Source organism: Malus domestica, chromosome 11 (genome assembly GCF_042453785.1).
Source record: "Malus domestica chromosome 11, GDT2T_hap1".
NCBI lineage: Eukaryota > Viridiplantae > Streptophyta > Magnoliopsida > Rosales > Rosaceae > Malus > Malus domestica.
The window spans coordinates 32,209,058-32,224,801 of NC_091671.1; positions in this window are offsets into that span (position 1 = coordinate 32,209,058).

Sequence of the window (15,744 nt, forward strand, 5' to 3'; positions counted from 1 at the left end):
AGCATAAACCATAGATTGAGGATCGAATCAAGATCAAAAATGTAAAATCGAGTGGGAAAATAAAACCCAAGATCGGACGTACAGAGACCCAATCAAGATAAAAAATTCTAAGATCGAGTGGGAAAAGAAAACCCAAGATCGAATGGGCAAAGACCAAATCAAGATCGAAAATCTAAGATCAAGTAGGAAAAGAAAGCCTAAGATCAAATGGGCAAAGACCCAATCAAGATCGAAAATCTAAGATCGAGTAGGAAAAGAAAACCCAAGATCGAATGAGTAAAGATCGACCAAGATCAAATAGGTAAAAACCTGATTAAGAGAAGAATTCAAGGTCGGTTTAAGAATGATAAAGAAGGGCGAATTAAATAAATCTTTGCAAAGAACAATTTTCCTCCCCAAACACGTCGTGTGTTTGCAGTGGAAAATAAAGTATTACGTGTGCAAAAGTAAAAGCTTAAGCAGTGGGACATTGTTTTTCCTGCTCGTAAAAGGGAATATCTTTTATTTAAAAGAGGAAAACCTCTTGGATGATGGATTCATAGTGCGATAAAAGATCAAAATGAAAGAAGAAATAAACCTACTAGTAGAAGGTGAAAACAAGGACAATATCACTATTAGATATCCTAATAGTGGTTGGACCTAAGGGCCTAACTTATTACAAGCAAGATGACATCTAGTCTAACGGGATAAGGATACTATCCCAGTTTATGGAAGGAAATGTCGCGTTAGCCTTGGAGCGAAAATAGTGAATGCCTTGCTTAAAACCATCATGTATGTCATCTGAGTAGTTGCATAATTCATCATCAGAGAGATCTTTCCACCAACAACATAATTTAGAGCCCGTTTTCCACCCGACCTTGTTCGAGATCGATACGCGGATTCACGAAAAGTGTTAGGAACTTCAGAAGAGTGAGAAGCCCTCATTGTCGAACGAGAAAAGGAACTAGAACATAGCTCGATAATATTCTTAGAGCCCCTGGAACCCCTCTGAAAGCTTCCCTTTTTGGGGACATTAGCACAGAGCTGGAAGTTGAGTTTCACTCTCCGATTGTTAGCCATAAGACTTAGGTACTACCTACTTACTCTCAAACACCTTTTTATATAAAGACATTTCGAGGTTGCTAGAAACACTGATTCAAAATCTAAGATGATCGTATCTTATTGGGATAAGTTAATTTCTCGTTCAAAAACTCAAATTTAATGATAAAGGATATTGTTTTCATTTAATTAAAAATGAAAATCGAAAGGAATAGCTGGGAAGGGTTGGGCAATGGAAGGGCGAAGGCCCAACTTGCGAACGAAAATTACGCTAAGATACAATCAGGTATAATAAGTAAAAGTGCGATGACATAAATACAAACACAAATGGGGTTTTAGCCCATGAGAACATATCTCACGATTTCATGGGCTACTAAGCACCAAAATGAGGGTCGGACTGAAAGCCTTCAAAGCCTAAAATCAAAATGGGTCTAGAATTAGTAATAAATCCGTTGCCTGGGATAGGATCAGAATAAGCATGTTCGTCTAAGGATCTTCAATCCTTAGGATCCATCCCCTCGTACCGCTCATATCCACTAGGCTCAATCCCCCTATGATGATCATACATGTCAGGAGCAATTACAAAACGATGTTCCGGACATTGTTAGCTCTGTACCCAACCAAATTTGAAGCTGAAGGCCATCTCCTTGCGTATCTATTACATGTTTATCTCGTGCTCAATGGTCCTCGCTTGCTTGACCTAGGCCAACTCTTCCTTTGTACGAGTTCCCTTCAAATTTGTGATCTCTTCCTCATATCCATGAAGTCTAGCTTAGAACTCTCTGATATGCTGCTCATTAAGGCTGAGGGATTCCAACCTGGCAGCTAGTGTATCTGATTTTTTTCTTTTAGAGTAGAGCCATTTGAAAAATAACGGTAGGGTTAAAGCTTACATAAATGATGAGATATGCAGAGGATGAGAGAATACCTTTATAAGACAATGAGATTCATAGAAGTTGAGATCGTTATTGAGCATTGCCTCAAAGCGACCAGCGTCATTAGTATGAGTCAAGCCTCTCGCCACAGCAGTAGCAGTGCTTACATTGCCTTATAGATTATCACCAAGGGTGACGAAACTCCCATCTCTTTTTGTGACTTCAAGTCTCCAAGCTTGAGATGAATTACTGGAACTATAGCCACTAACTGAGCCGAAAATGGGAGAAGCTAACTGCCATTGCATATGTTTAGGGGTTGTGCCGAAGATAGTCAGCAAACCACGCCTAAACTTTTTGGGCCTATCTGCAAAAGGATGTTTATTAGACTTGCCTGCAATTCTGGACACTGGAAGATCACGAAGAGGCAATGCAACACAGCTAGGCGGGGGAAGGTTAAAAGGTGGTAAAGTTATAGTAGAAAAATAATTCGAGTTGAAGTCCGTGTCTGTTTACCATGTCTCTTTGTTTTCTTATCTTTCATCTCCTTCTTCTGAGCCCTCTATTCAGGAGTTAGTCACAAGTACAGAAGAGTCTACATTGAACTGAAACTCAATATCAAGAGCGAAGAAGATTTAAGCAAGGGGTTTGAGGGCAACGACCAGTCGTCCTAACAATATGGGAAGTAAATGATAGAGTTGCGGAGAGAGATGATTTAAGTAAGAGTGTTAGCAACTTCTCTAGAGCTCCATATCTTCCTTGTCATAAACCTATTTAGCCAACACTTTCAGCCTTTAGAGATTATCTGTTCTGGACCATCCGATAAAGCTGCGAAAGAAGGTCATGGTAAGTTATGTTTACATATTTATGGAAAAAATGATAGCAAAAGTAAATTTATATACTAGGGTTAGGACAAAAAGTAGAAGGGATAGATAGTTTAGATAGCTCGGGAGCCTTCAAATTCCCCGAAATCAGAATAAGGCGATTTTTCCAATCTATGGCTCTCAAGATAGGAATTTCTTGCAATATCTAGATTTAAAATTAAAGAAACTAGTTTCACCCTTAATGGTAATCAAGTCGAAGAGATAAAGGAAATCTCTAAAGCCTAAGGATACACCTAGCTTCATACCCAATGCCAGGAAGGTCGACATAACTAAGTAAGAGTTCGGGTTCAGTTGCAATGGGTGAGTATTTGTGAAGAATAAGATGAGATGAATCATGGGATGAAGTGGGAAACTAATGGCCTCTAAGTGGTCTGGAGACAAAAAGGTAGACCCAACTGGGATACCAGAACCTAAATACATGTCGGCTCCGGCAGGAAGTGGACTAAGGTGCACGTCATCTGGAATGTGACATTGGTCATGAGCCTTGACGATTTCAAAGTGTGGTGGAGTACCACCATATTTAGACCAATGTGTACATCTCGACATAAGGAACATGATGGGAGACTTGCCGGTCAAAATTGATTCGAGAAGATAAGAAAAGGAATTTGGACCTGTAAACGTAAGTGAAATGTTTGAAATATTTCCATAGGAAGAGTTCAAAATGGAAAGATTACTTGTTAGCCAAGATACCACTCTAAAACGAGAAGTCACAAGCTTGGTGGAGAACTGAGTGGAAGAAGTGAAGAAAAGCGGGGATAGGAGAAACTCAATTTATAAAAAGAGAAATGAGTGTATGAGGAGTTTGAACTTAAATCTTTATCCCTATGGAGGATGGATGAAACTCTAATTGAGGGGACGTGGGCTATAAACAACCTAGTGGATAGGACAAGACATGTAAGGAAAGTATCATTTTCTCATGTGTATTTCAGTGTGTAGTCACAATCTAGGTGACGAGAGACAATGATTTGAGAAGAAGAGCAAAATAAGAGAGCTTGTTCCGGAGCACATTTTCAAAGGTGGAAAAGCGCACGTGAGGACAAAATTTAACTGGGCATGAAATTATGAAACAGATTGAAGCCAAGGTAATGAAACATAAATATGTATATATGTGTGTGCATAGGGATATATATAAATATATGAAAAGTGCGTGTAGAGATTCGCATGTCTATACGCAGAGATATGCACATATATGTTGTGTTTGCCTATGTATACCTATATATCCACACACACTCATACACACACACACACACACACATATATATAAAGAGAGAAAGAAAAGCAGGTGTGCAAGTGTCAGTGTGTAAGAATGTGCATATATATATGTATGTATGTATGTGCGTCTAGATATACAGTAAAACTCAAACTCCCCTGATACTGGTTCAGAGCAATAAAATGGCAAGAATGCCTCTAATTTTTTTCCTTCCTCTTCATTTTAGTGTTGAGTTTCTACAGTAATATGATCGTTTTGCCCTTATGGTTCTATGTGTCTTTCATCGCTGAGTGCTTTGGCTTCGGTTGTTCCAGATATTTCTTTCTGCTTTCCTCTCTTGCATACCTCGAGGCTCGAGTTCGTTCGTTTTTCTCTGCCTGTTTCTCTTCGCCTGGGATTTTATTTTCTGTCGTTTTGCTGCTTCGTTGGTTTTTTTGTTCAAAATGTTGAGCCTTTTGTTTTGTTGTTCTTCGATTACTTATCAGAATTGTTAATTTCTGCCCCTTTTTGGTTCGATTGGAATTATTTTGGCTGATTTGATCACTGTTTGCAAGTAAGTTTTGTATGTTTCTCACCGAACAAGGTTTCGATTTTCTATGTTTTCTTAGATGGTTTTTGAGAATATCTGATGTGGTTTGGTTTTTGGTTTCAGAAATTTGTACGAATTTGGTTTCGATTGGAATTTCTGGGCTCATCTAATCCAACATTTCCAAGTGAGAAAGTTGCTTAAATTTTGATTTTTATTGAACTCAGGTAAGCTTCTTCAGTATTTCAGATTGATTTGAAGGAATTTTTTGCTTAAAAAGCTAGGGTTTTCTGGTAAGTTTTTTGAGTCATCTTGGGGGTTTTGTTTTGTTCAAATATGGGGTTTTGTGATTTTGGATTTACAAATGGATTGAAATTTCCTTTTTTTTTATTTCACCTCCCACTCAGAACCTGATACTTGGTGACCTTTAGAGCAGCTTCATTCTCTCTTCTTCTCCGACCATGGTTACTGATCCACAGGGCATCAAGGTGAGTTTGATATTGGCCATATTTTTTAGTTTTGTCAGTGCATCTAATTTATTTTTTTGGATTGGTGGTTTTCAATTTAGGGATGAATATTGTGTTTAAAACACAGGTCGTTCTGGCCTTTTCGTTTATAAAGAACAAACAAGCTTGCTTATTTAAGAGCCAAACTCTTTAAGTTGTTGAAAGTGTTGACCAAGTGGTGTTAAAAAGGTCTTCCATTATAATTCCCGCCTGATTAATCTTATTCCATATTGAGATTGGATGTCCTGTGTGTTAGTGTTTGATTTATGGATTGAGATTTCTTTTTAACAATGAGAATAGAAATGTACAGAGAGGAAGAATTTAGAGAGCCATGGAAGCTTCAAAGGTATATTGTATTCCACTCTCTTTTTTAAGCAAAGAACTCGGAGAGCATATAACCGTTAGAGGAGTGAGTAACGCACTCACTTTCTCACATCATTACAAATCAATCAGAACCATTCATTTTTTTAAGTCATCATGTAACATGCTTACACTTGTCATGAGCTATGACTCATTACAATCTAATCTAGATGCCATATGGAATATGATCCAAAGGCTCACATTCAATCTTACAACTTGCATATAATAAACCAACACATCAAATACATTTATACACCAATAAGCCATTCTAAATGTTTTGCTGATTTTACTCCAAGTACAGCTCTCAAGTACTCAAACCGATAGGAAGAGCCTTGCTAAAAATGTCTGCCAATTGCTCATCTGTTCTGCAGTAGTTCAATTCAATGGTGCCATCTTGAATAGCATCCCTTATGAAATGATACTTCCTGTTGATATGCCTTGTTTTCTGATGGAACATTGGATTCTTGGACATGGCTATTGCATAAGTGTTGTCACACAGTAGAGATGTAGCCTCAACTTGTTCTTCTCCAAAATCAGATAACATAAACCTTAGCCACATTGCTTGTGTTGTAGCTTCTGCAGCACTTATATATTCAGCTTCTGCAGTGGATAGAGCCACACTGCATTGCTTGACAGAAGACCAAGAAAATATCCCTGAGCCAAAGCTGAATGCATAGCCCAAGGTACTTTTTATATCCCTGAGCCAAAGCTGAATGCATAACCTATTAACACAACTTCGTTACCCTTCACATACTCAATTCCGAAATCCAATGTTCCTTGTACATATCTCAAGACTCTTTTAGCTGTCCCCATGTGCTTCCTAGTGGGCTTATGCATAAATTTTGCCAGTAAACATGATGCATACATTAAATCTGGTCTAGTAGCTGGTAGGTATAACAAACTACCAACCATTTTTCTATACAAGTCTTCATCAGCATCTTCACTTCCATCAACCTTAGATAGCTTCTCATTAATTGCAAGTGGAGTCTTCACAGCTTTACAGTATTTTAAACCAAACTTCTCAAGTAATGACTTGGCATATTTCTTTTAATGGATAAATATGCCCTTATCAGTTTGAATTATGCCTAAACCAAGGAAATAGTGCCAAATCTGACATCTCATACTGTTTCATCATATCCATCTTAAACTCTCGAATCATTTCATCAGAGCTCTCTGTGTAGATAATATCATCTACATTCAGAGACACAATAAGCACATCTGCATTACCGAATTTTGTATACAAAGTAGCTTCACTTTGACTTTTCTTGAAGCCAAACTTGTTGAAGTATGCATCTATCTCATCATACCAAGCTCTGGGAGTTTGTTTCAGACCATATAAGGCCTTTTTCAGTCTGTAAACTTTGTCTTCTTGCCCTTGGACCTCAAATCCTTGTGGTTGATCAACATATACTTCCTCATGTAGTGTGCCATTTAGAAATGCCGATTTGACATCTAATTGAAACAATTTCCATTCCTTTTGAGCTGTCAATGCAATCAAGGTTCTAATTGTATCAAGCCTTGCCACAGTGCAAAGGTCTCATTGAAATCAACCCCAGGGTTCTGAGAGCAGCCATTTGCCACTAACCTTGCCTTGTTCTTCTGCACTGAGCAATCTAGATTAAGCTTTGTCTTATAGACCCATTTGACACCAATTACTGGTTTATCAAATGGTCTATTAACTGACTCTTATGTGTCATTCTTTTCTATCATTTCAATTTCTGTGGACATAGCTTTTCTCCAAGCTTTGTCTCCTGATGCTTCTTCAAAACACTCAGGTTTTATTACATAGAAATTGCACCTCTCATGCATTTCACTCAAGCTTCTGAACCTGAGAGGTGTGTGATGATACTCTTGTGGTCCAGTGTGACTCACTTGTTCCCATTGACTTGGAGGCAAAGCAATAACTAGTTCTTGTTGCTTCTGTAATGATTCTATGCATTCCAATTCTTCATCATTCCTTGCACTTTCAACATCACTCCCTTCATCTTCATATACTTCATTTGACACTGAACTGGACAAATTCTTCTTAGCACAAGAATCCTCATCAAATATTACATCTCTAGAGATGACAATCTTATTAGTTTTAGGATTAAATAACCTGTAACCCTTCTTACAGGTTCCATAACCAAGAAAAATGCATTGGACACTTGTTGCATCCAGTTTATGTCTCAACTGTGATGGAACTTGTGCATAGCATATAGGTCTAAACACTCTTAAGTGGTTCACTCCAGGCTTCCTTCCATTATAAGCTTCAAATGGAGTATTCTTATTCAGAGCTTTGGTAGGACATCTATTGAGAAAATAGACTGCAGTGTTAATTGCTTCTGCCCAAAACTCAAATGGAATACCCTTTTCCAACATCATGCATTTAGCCATTTCTACAATGGTCCTATTTCTCCTTTCTGATACACCATTATGTTGAGGAGAATAGGCCATTGTGAGCTGTCTTTCCAAACCAAGATCTTCACAAAACTGAGAAAATTCAGGGGAAGTGTACTCTCCTCCCCTATCATTTCTTAATTTTTTCAGTTTGTACCCACTTTGTAGTTCAACAATTGCTTTGAATTTCTTGAACACACCAAATGCTTCAGATTTATTCCTTAGAAGATAGACCCATTCCATTCTGGTACAATCATTTGTGAAGGTGATAAAGTATTTGTTTCCAACTTTAGTAGGTGTTTGCATTGGTCCACACATGTCAGTGTGAATCAATTCCAGAGGTAAGGCAGCTCTCCACTTTGTTTCTTTAAGAAAAACATCTCTAGAATGCTTACCAAGTGCACATCCCTCACACACTGTGGTGTTCACTTTTAGCTCAGGCAAACCGGTTACCATCTCATGCTCTTGTAGCTGTATTAGAGCATTCATGTTCAAGTGTCCTAGTCTTCTAACCATATCTCAGCAGATTATCCAAACTAGCTTTCATGGCAACTTGGATTCCTGGTTGCAACTTCAAGGGAAAGCTTCGATTTCCTTTCATTGGAACCTTAACAACTAGATTTGAGCATGTGGAATCATCATAGATTCTGACATCAATTCTTCCAAATACAAGATAGTACCCATGCTCCATCATATGTCCTACACTTAACAAATTTTCATTCAAGCCATGTACTAACATTATTTCCTTTATGTACCTTTTACCTTGCTTAGTTTCAACCAGTAATTCACCCTTTCCAACCACATCAGCCAATTGCCTTGTGCCCATCTGAACTTTGGTAGTGACACTCTTATCTATATTCACTAGTAGATCTTCTCTCCATGTCATGTGGTTACTACAACCATTGTCAATATACTAAGTGTCTTCATTCTTCTTCACAGCGGCTACCATACACACATAGAACATAATTGGAGTATTCTCCACTTGACCAGCATAATTTGCCTATTGAGTTGTTTTCTTAGCTCTGCAATCCTTGGCAAAATGCCCTGACTTATCACAATTATGGCACCGTGGTTTCCCTTTGAACCAACACTCCCCAAAATGTAATTTGTCACAGTATTTACAGGGATTCTTAGCTCTATCAGAAGGCGCAACAAGTTTCCTTTGTTGATGCACAAGTTTGTTATCCCACTTCTTACCCTTTTGTCTTCCAATTCTTTGTGGGTTTGAAGTTTTGATTTACATTATAATTGTTCCTCCTGGGAGTTATACTTAAGGTAGCAAAAGCTTTCTCAGTACTGCTTTCAGAATGCCTCTCAATTCTTTGTTCATACCTTTTAGAGTAGCAACTACATCCTGCACATCAACTGTCTCCAAATCCCTAGTATTTTCTATCACAGCTACGATACTATCATAGGATCTAGGAAGACTAATCAATAAGTTCTGCACAATTCTCTGATTTCTAATATCTTCACCATAACTTTTCATTTGTGTAATAAGATCAAATAATCGCACAAGGTACACAAAGAATGCTTTATGCTCACCCATTCGAGTATATTCAAAATCACGCCTTAAACTTTGAAGTTTCACAAACCTTACCTGTTTGTCTCCAATAAACTCTTGCTTCAGTATATCCCAGGCCTCCTTTTCCATCTCCAGTATGGCGATCCTTGGGAAAATCTCATCTGACACAACTCCTTGAATAATCCCTAGAGCCTTAGCATCCTTGACTATGTTCTCCTTCAAATGCTTAAGCACAGTTGCAGTGAGCTTTTCTTCTCTCTTCGTCGGAGGACTATACCCTTTCTCAACCATATCCAACAGATCGTGAGATCTGAATATAGTCTTCATCTTTATCTGCCAGAAATCAAAGTTTTCACCATTGAAAACTGGTGCTCGAAGGTCAGCACTACTCTCGATCTAACCATATTAGACTTGTTATCGAGTAACCCAGAATTTTTCAGAACTTTCTTCAGTCGCAGCAAGACCCGATTCTCCGCCGAGTTCCGTCGCTGTCAACCACGTCACAGTTTCACGCCCAGATGAAGATCCAACCTGGCTCTGAGGCCATGTTAGTGTTTGATTTCTGGATTGAGATTTCTTTTTAACAATGAGAATAGAAATGTACAAAGAGGAAGAATTTAAAGAGCCATGGAAGCTTCAAAGGTATATTGTATTCCACTCTTTTTTTTAAGCAAAGAACTCGGAGAGCATATAACCGTTAGGGGAGTGAGTAACGCACTCACTCTCACATCACTGCAAATCAATCACAACCATTCATTTTTTTTAAGTCATCATGTAAGATTGATGTGAAAATTATGTTGACACACAAATTAAACCCTATTTGTGACAATTGTAGTAATAATGTAAGTAGGGATCATTCTAACCGGGGATTAACTAGGGGTACTAATCACTTGAAAACTGAATTAGAAACGTAAAAACAAAGTTTAAAACACTAGATTAGACTCAAGGAATGCAAAACTAACGTTTAAAATACTAAAACAAACCAAAAACTCAAAACAGCAACCAAAAGACTCAAAACTGCCTTAAAAACACTTTCTGGGCAGTTTTGAACACAAAGCACCAAATTGGACGAATTTGGGTTTTAACTTGTACCAAAACACTTAAAAACATAAACCAACACACTTTCTAGCTAATCTAGGACTTCAAAACAAATGGGGATTTGATTTGGACGAAAATAACTAAATGGGCAGATTGTGAAACAAAAACAGATTGTAAGATAAAATTGTAATGAATCAATGGATGATGGAATAACTAAGGGGTTCTTCTCCACACATGAAATACATGCAACCTAAATTGATTTCCAGTTATCAAATTAATAAGTTATGAATCTCGACACTCCAAGTTAATTAGGTCCGCTTAGATTAACCTTCAGATTTCCCTAGAATCATTGAATTGGATGAATATGCATCGCAAACAAATTATTCCTAACAAGTTCTCTATATGAACAACATGATAAAGATACAAGTTAGAATCATTACGTTCTTTGGAAATCATAAGCATCGACAAGGCATTCGTAACTATGAAAAACATGATACTCTTGCTAGGAATCTACTTAACACGATCGTGACTAGCGACCTTTACTACTTGCGAATATAAATTCATAACGATTAGGTGAAACAAACTCATATCCTAGCATCAAATTCAAGCATGCAAATTAAGCGTGCACTCTCAATCAACATACAAGAATAAGTTCTAAATCAAACGGTTAAGCGAATTGTATTCACGACTTATGCAACGATAACTGGAAGTAATCAACTTATTTCACATATATAATCATGGTTTTGAATCCACCCTTAGCCAAAACGAATTTAACCAATCATACTTAAAGAAAAACAAAGATTACATGAATTTGACATTGAAATATAAGATAGAAAACACCTAAAATCGTTCAACAACTCATATTGAAAAGCCAAACAATTGTAGAGAATCTGTCCCCTTTGTTGCTTGCGGCAGATTGTATGGTGATGCTTCTTGGATTGTTTTGATGACGTAGAATGGAATTTGGGGGGTGTAGAGGCACGGCAAGGGTTGTAGGATGAGTGTGGATGAGTGGTGGATGGATGGAAGATGGTGGAAAGCTCGGCAAGAATGGTGGGAAGGTGCGGCAGATTATAGAACTAGGGTTTCTGGAAATTTTGAATGAATGTAGCAGGTTGTAGTTCGGCCTAGGGGTTAAAACACATATATATAAGCACTACAAACCCTAGGGCAAACAGATTAGGGCCTCTAAAACCCAAATCCATCAGAAATTAGGTTAAAACAATTAGAATTTAAGTGGGAAAAGGGCCTAGGGTGCGGCTGGTTACTAGGGTAAATGAATGGGCCTTCTAGAATGCCTTGCAAGGCAAGGAAATCAGATTTCTAAAGCCCTAGGTGCGGCAAGGGTTAGGGGGGGAAAGGCTAGGTCATCTAAAAGCCTAAAGCCAAGAATAGAAACTCTCGAAAATGGAAACCTCCAAGAATAGAAACTTCCAACTTTAGAAACTTTGGTTTCCAATTCCGAATTCTTTGTTCTTCACTTTCATTTCTTCCTTTCTTAAGCTCCTTTGACCTTCAAACTCGTCCATTCCTTGTGCTCCATAAGCATACACAACATTCCAGCTCAATTTTGCTCTAAAATGCTCCATTTCGCACTTATTTGCATCCTTTGTCTTTAAACCTGAAATTGCATGAAACTGACTTTAAACATTGAAATAACTCAAGAAAAACAATATAAATGCATGAGAACAAGCCCACTAAGTCGCATAAATATGCTCCTATCAAATTCCCCCACACTTAGCTTTTGCTAGTCCTCGAGCAAAACAAACAAAAGAAAGAAAACAAAACGAAACAAACTAACCAAAACAAAACCTAAACCTTCCAACGTTTGCCTCAGGGATTTCCAATGCACATGACGTATTAGAGATTGTTATCCCCACAGATTTGAGTCATCTTTACACATGAGCACATACTTAATTAAAGCCACAACTTACTAGTTCACAAGTAATCAATTAAAACAATGCTTTGAATGTAGTAACATGCCTTAGAGAATTCCCTCAATTCCTTACAAGATATACACTCTATTTTCACTCAGATTTTATAACTACACACCTTATACTAGTCATATGTGAGAAGATTGATGTAGATATGAAAACGAATGCTCACATATATGTTTCACAAAGAACGTACTTTCTAGAGTTAAGAAGCATGTTTAGATATAATCTCATGAATGGAATGCTACTACTTAGATGCGAGAACCAGTGACACCATATGCTCATACCAAATTCAAACTCCACAAATTGAAACACATAACACTCAAGATAGAGGTTAAGGGTTGTAATGGGGCTTGGGGTATTGGCTAACAAGGAAAGGAGAGGGAAAACAACCGTTCTTCAAGTGATAGTAAGCAAAGTAATGAACTTGAGACTTAGAATTCACTTAGATTGCAGAAATTAACTTTAACACACAAGGGGGAGACTTAAACAACTCCTTAGGGTCAAATTCATTGTTTTGGACCCTTACTTCAACAAACAATACTTTGGAACTCTTTTTCTCAACTTTTCAACTCTTTTTTCAAACTTTTCATATTTTTTTTTTCATTTTTTTTTCTTTTTCCACGAATTTTTTTCTTTTCTTTTCTTTGCCGTTCCTATGGCACACAATTCCTCACGAAAAAATACTTCCCCCACACTTGTTTTCTGCTAACATAGATCAAAAGGAATTCAATTCGAATCATGTTTTACTATGCTTTAAGAACAAGGGTATGGATGGTCCTAAACTAGGCTAGGTAAGGATATTGTGGGTTAACAAACAACATAGGTTAAACAAGGCTCAACGGGGTTAAACTTAAACATAAAATGATATGGGATACACGGTAGTTTGGCTAAGGTGGTGGTAACTACACAACTTCATCTTGAATATGTGTTATGCAAATCAATAACATGCTTTGAATGAAATGGGCATGAGTTCTAGCATTTGGAACTAAATGATGAAACGCCTTCTAAGTAGTAACCAAGCAAGGAAATATGAGATCATGCAACGACTTAGAAAACAATAATGCACAGATTTTAACTCTCCAAATAAACGTTTAGGCTCAAGTCTCACAAGGTTGTAGCGTTAGTTTGAGTTCCTTCCTTCAAGCATGTTACAAAAACTAATTTTTTCTTTATGATTACCTGTGAATTCATAAGTTATAACCACAACCAAGCATAAACAAAGAGTAAATCAAACTTTCATCCATGTTAATCATTCTCTTTAACAGTCATGCAATTACAAACCGAATCCTCATCATTGTGTTGGAAGGTACCCTAAGACACGAACAAACACACAAAAATAACTCAAACACAACTCTTTTTGTTTTTTTTTTTTCAAAACAATTTTTCAATTTTTTTCTGGGATTTTCGGATTTTTAGAACAACATATACTAAAACACACCAAAACAACCTAAAAACACCTAAAAACAGCAAGGAACAACATTTGAAATTATGGGTGATAAAACCCTACGAATTTGTATCAAAACACTTTGGTTACCCCCCCCCACACTTAAATCAAACATTGTCCTCAATGTTTCAAGCATAAACTAACACAAATAACCAACAAGCAAAGAAAACAGCAACTAAACAATCTAAATGGCAGAAATGAAATAACAACAAAGAGAAGGGTTTAGGAATGCAAATCTGGAATTGGAGTGCTCTCTAGGTCTTCCTTTGTCGAATGCATGGGTTGCCTCCCAAGTAGCGCTTTCTTTAACGTCTTACAGCCGGACGATGCCACATTGATCAACCTTCATGGGAAGCCACGGCATAGTGGGTTGTCTCCTCCATATCATGTTCTACAAAGCTCTCATAGTATGGCTTCAAGCGATGCCCATTCACCTTGAACTCTTGACCTGTTTTGAAACTACGAACCTGGACTGCACCATGAGGAAAAACATCAGTAATAACAAAGGGTCCAATCCAACGTGAACGTAACTTACCCAGAAAAAGACGAAGACGAGAATTAAACAACAACATTTTTTGTCCAACAGCGAAGGACTTGGTGCGAATCATCTTGTCATGAAAGGCCTTCGTTTTTTCCTTGTAAAGGCGAGCATTCTCGTAAGCTTCATTCCAGATTTCCTCAAGATCATTCAATTGTAGCTTACGATGAAGTCCCGCCTCATCTATATCCATGTTGAATTTCCTCACGGCCCAATGAGCCTTGTGCTCCAACTCCACAGGTAAGTGACATGGTTTCCCATACACGAGCCGAAAGGGAGACATTCCGATGGGTGTTTTGTAGGCGGTCCTATAAGCCCACAATGCATCTTTTAACCTCAAGCTCCAATCTTTTCGTGTTGGCCCAACTGTCTTCTCAAGAATCTGCTTTATCTCCCGATTCGACACCTCGGCTTGCCCGCTTGTTTGAGGATGATAGGGTGTGGAAACCCTATGTGTAACGTTGTACTTCTTGAGCAGTGCCTCGATTGTGCGATTACAAAAATGTGAACCTCCATCACTGATAAGGACTCGAGGCATTCCAAACCTGGCAAAAATGTTAGACTTCACAAAATCTGCAACCACTTTAGAATCGTTAGTCCGGGTGGCTTTTGCTTCCACCCATTTGGAAACATAATCCACTGCCAACAAGATATAGAGAAAACCATGCGATGAAGGAAAAGGACCCATAAAATCAATGCCCCACACATTAAATATTTCAACAGAAAGTATAGGGTTTTGTGGCATTTGATCCTTAGCACTTATATTACCCATTCGTTGACAACGATCACATGTAAGGCAAAATGTCCTAGCATCCCTAAAAATGGTTGGCCAATAAAACCCACATTCTAAGACTTTAAGGGCAGTGCGTTGGGTGCCGAAATGTCCCCCACATGCATATGAATGACAGAATGTTAAAATAGATTGAAACTCAGATTCATTCACACAACGGCGTACAATCTGATCGGGACAAAATTTCCAAAGGTATGGATCATCCCAAACATAAAACCTAGCATCCTTTTTAAGCTTATCACTTTGATTCCTATTAAGTGTGCTAGGGATATGTTTAGACACCAAAAAGTTCACTAAATCTGCATACCAAGGCTCACTTACCTGGATCGACAGTAGTTGCTCATCGGGGAAGGTTTCAGAAATTGGCGATGCTTCCTCATGCACCATTCGACTTAGGTGGTCAGCCACCACATTCTCCACGCCCTTCTTATCCCGAATCTCAATGTCAAACTCTTGTAGAAGCAACATCCAACGAATTAGTCTAGGCTTGGCCTCCTTTTTCGTGAGCAAATACTTGAGAGCTGCATGATCAGTAAAGATAATAACTTTAGTACCAAGTAAGTATGATCGGAACTTATCTAATGCAAATACCTCAGCAAGTAATTCTTTTTCAGTGGTTGAGTAATTTAATTGAGCATCATTTAGTGTCCTAGATGCATAATAAATAACATGAGGTTGTTTGTTCTTTCGCTGCCCCAAA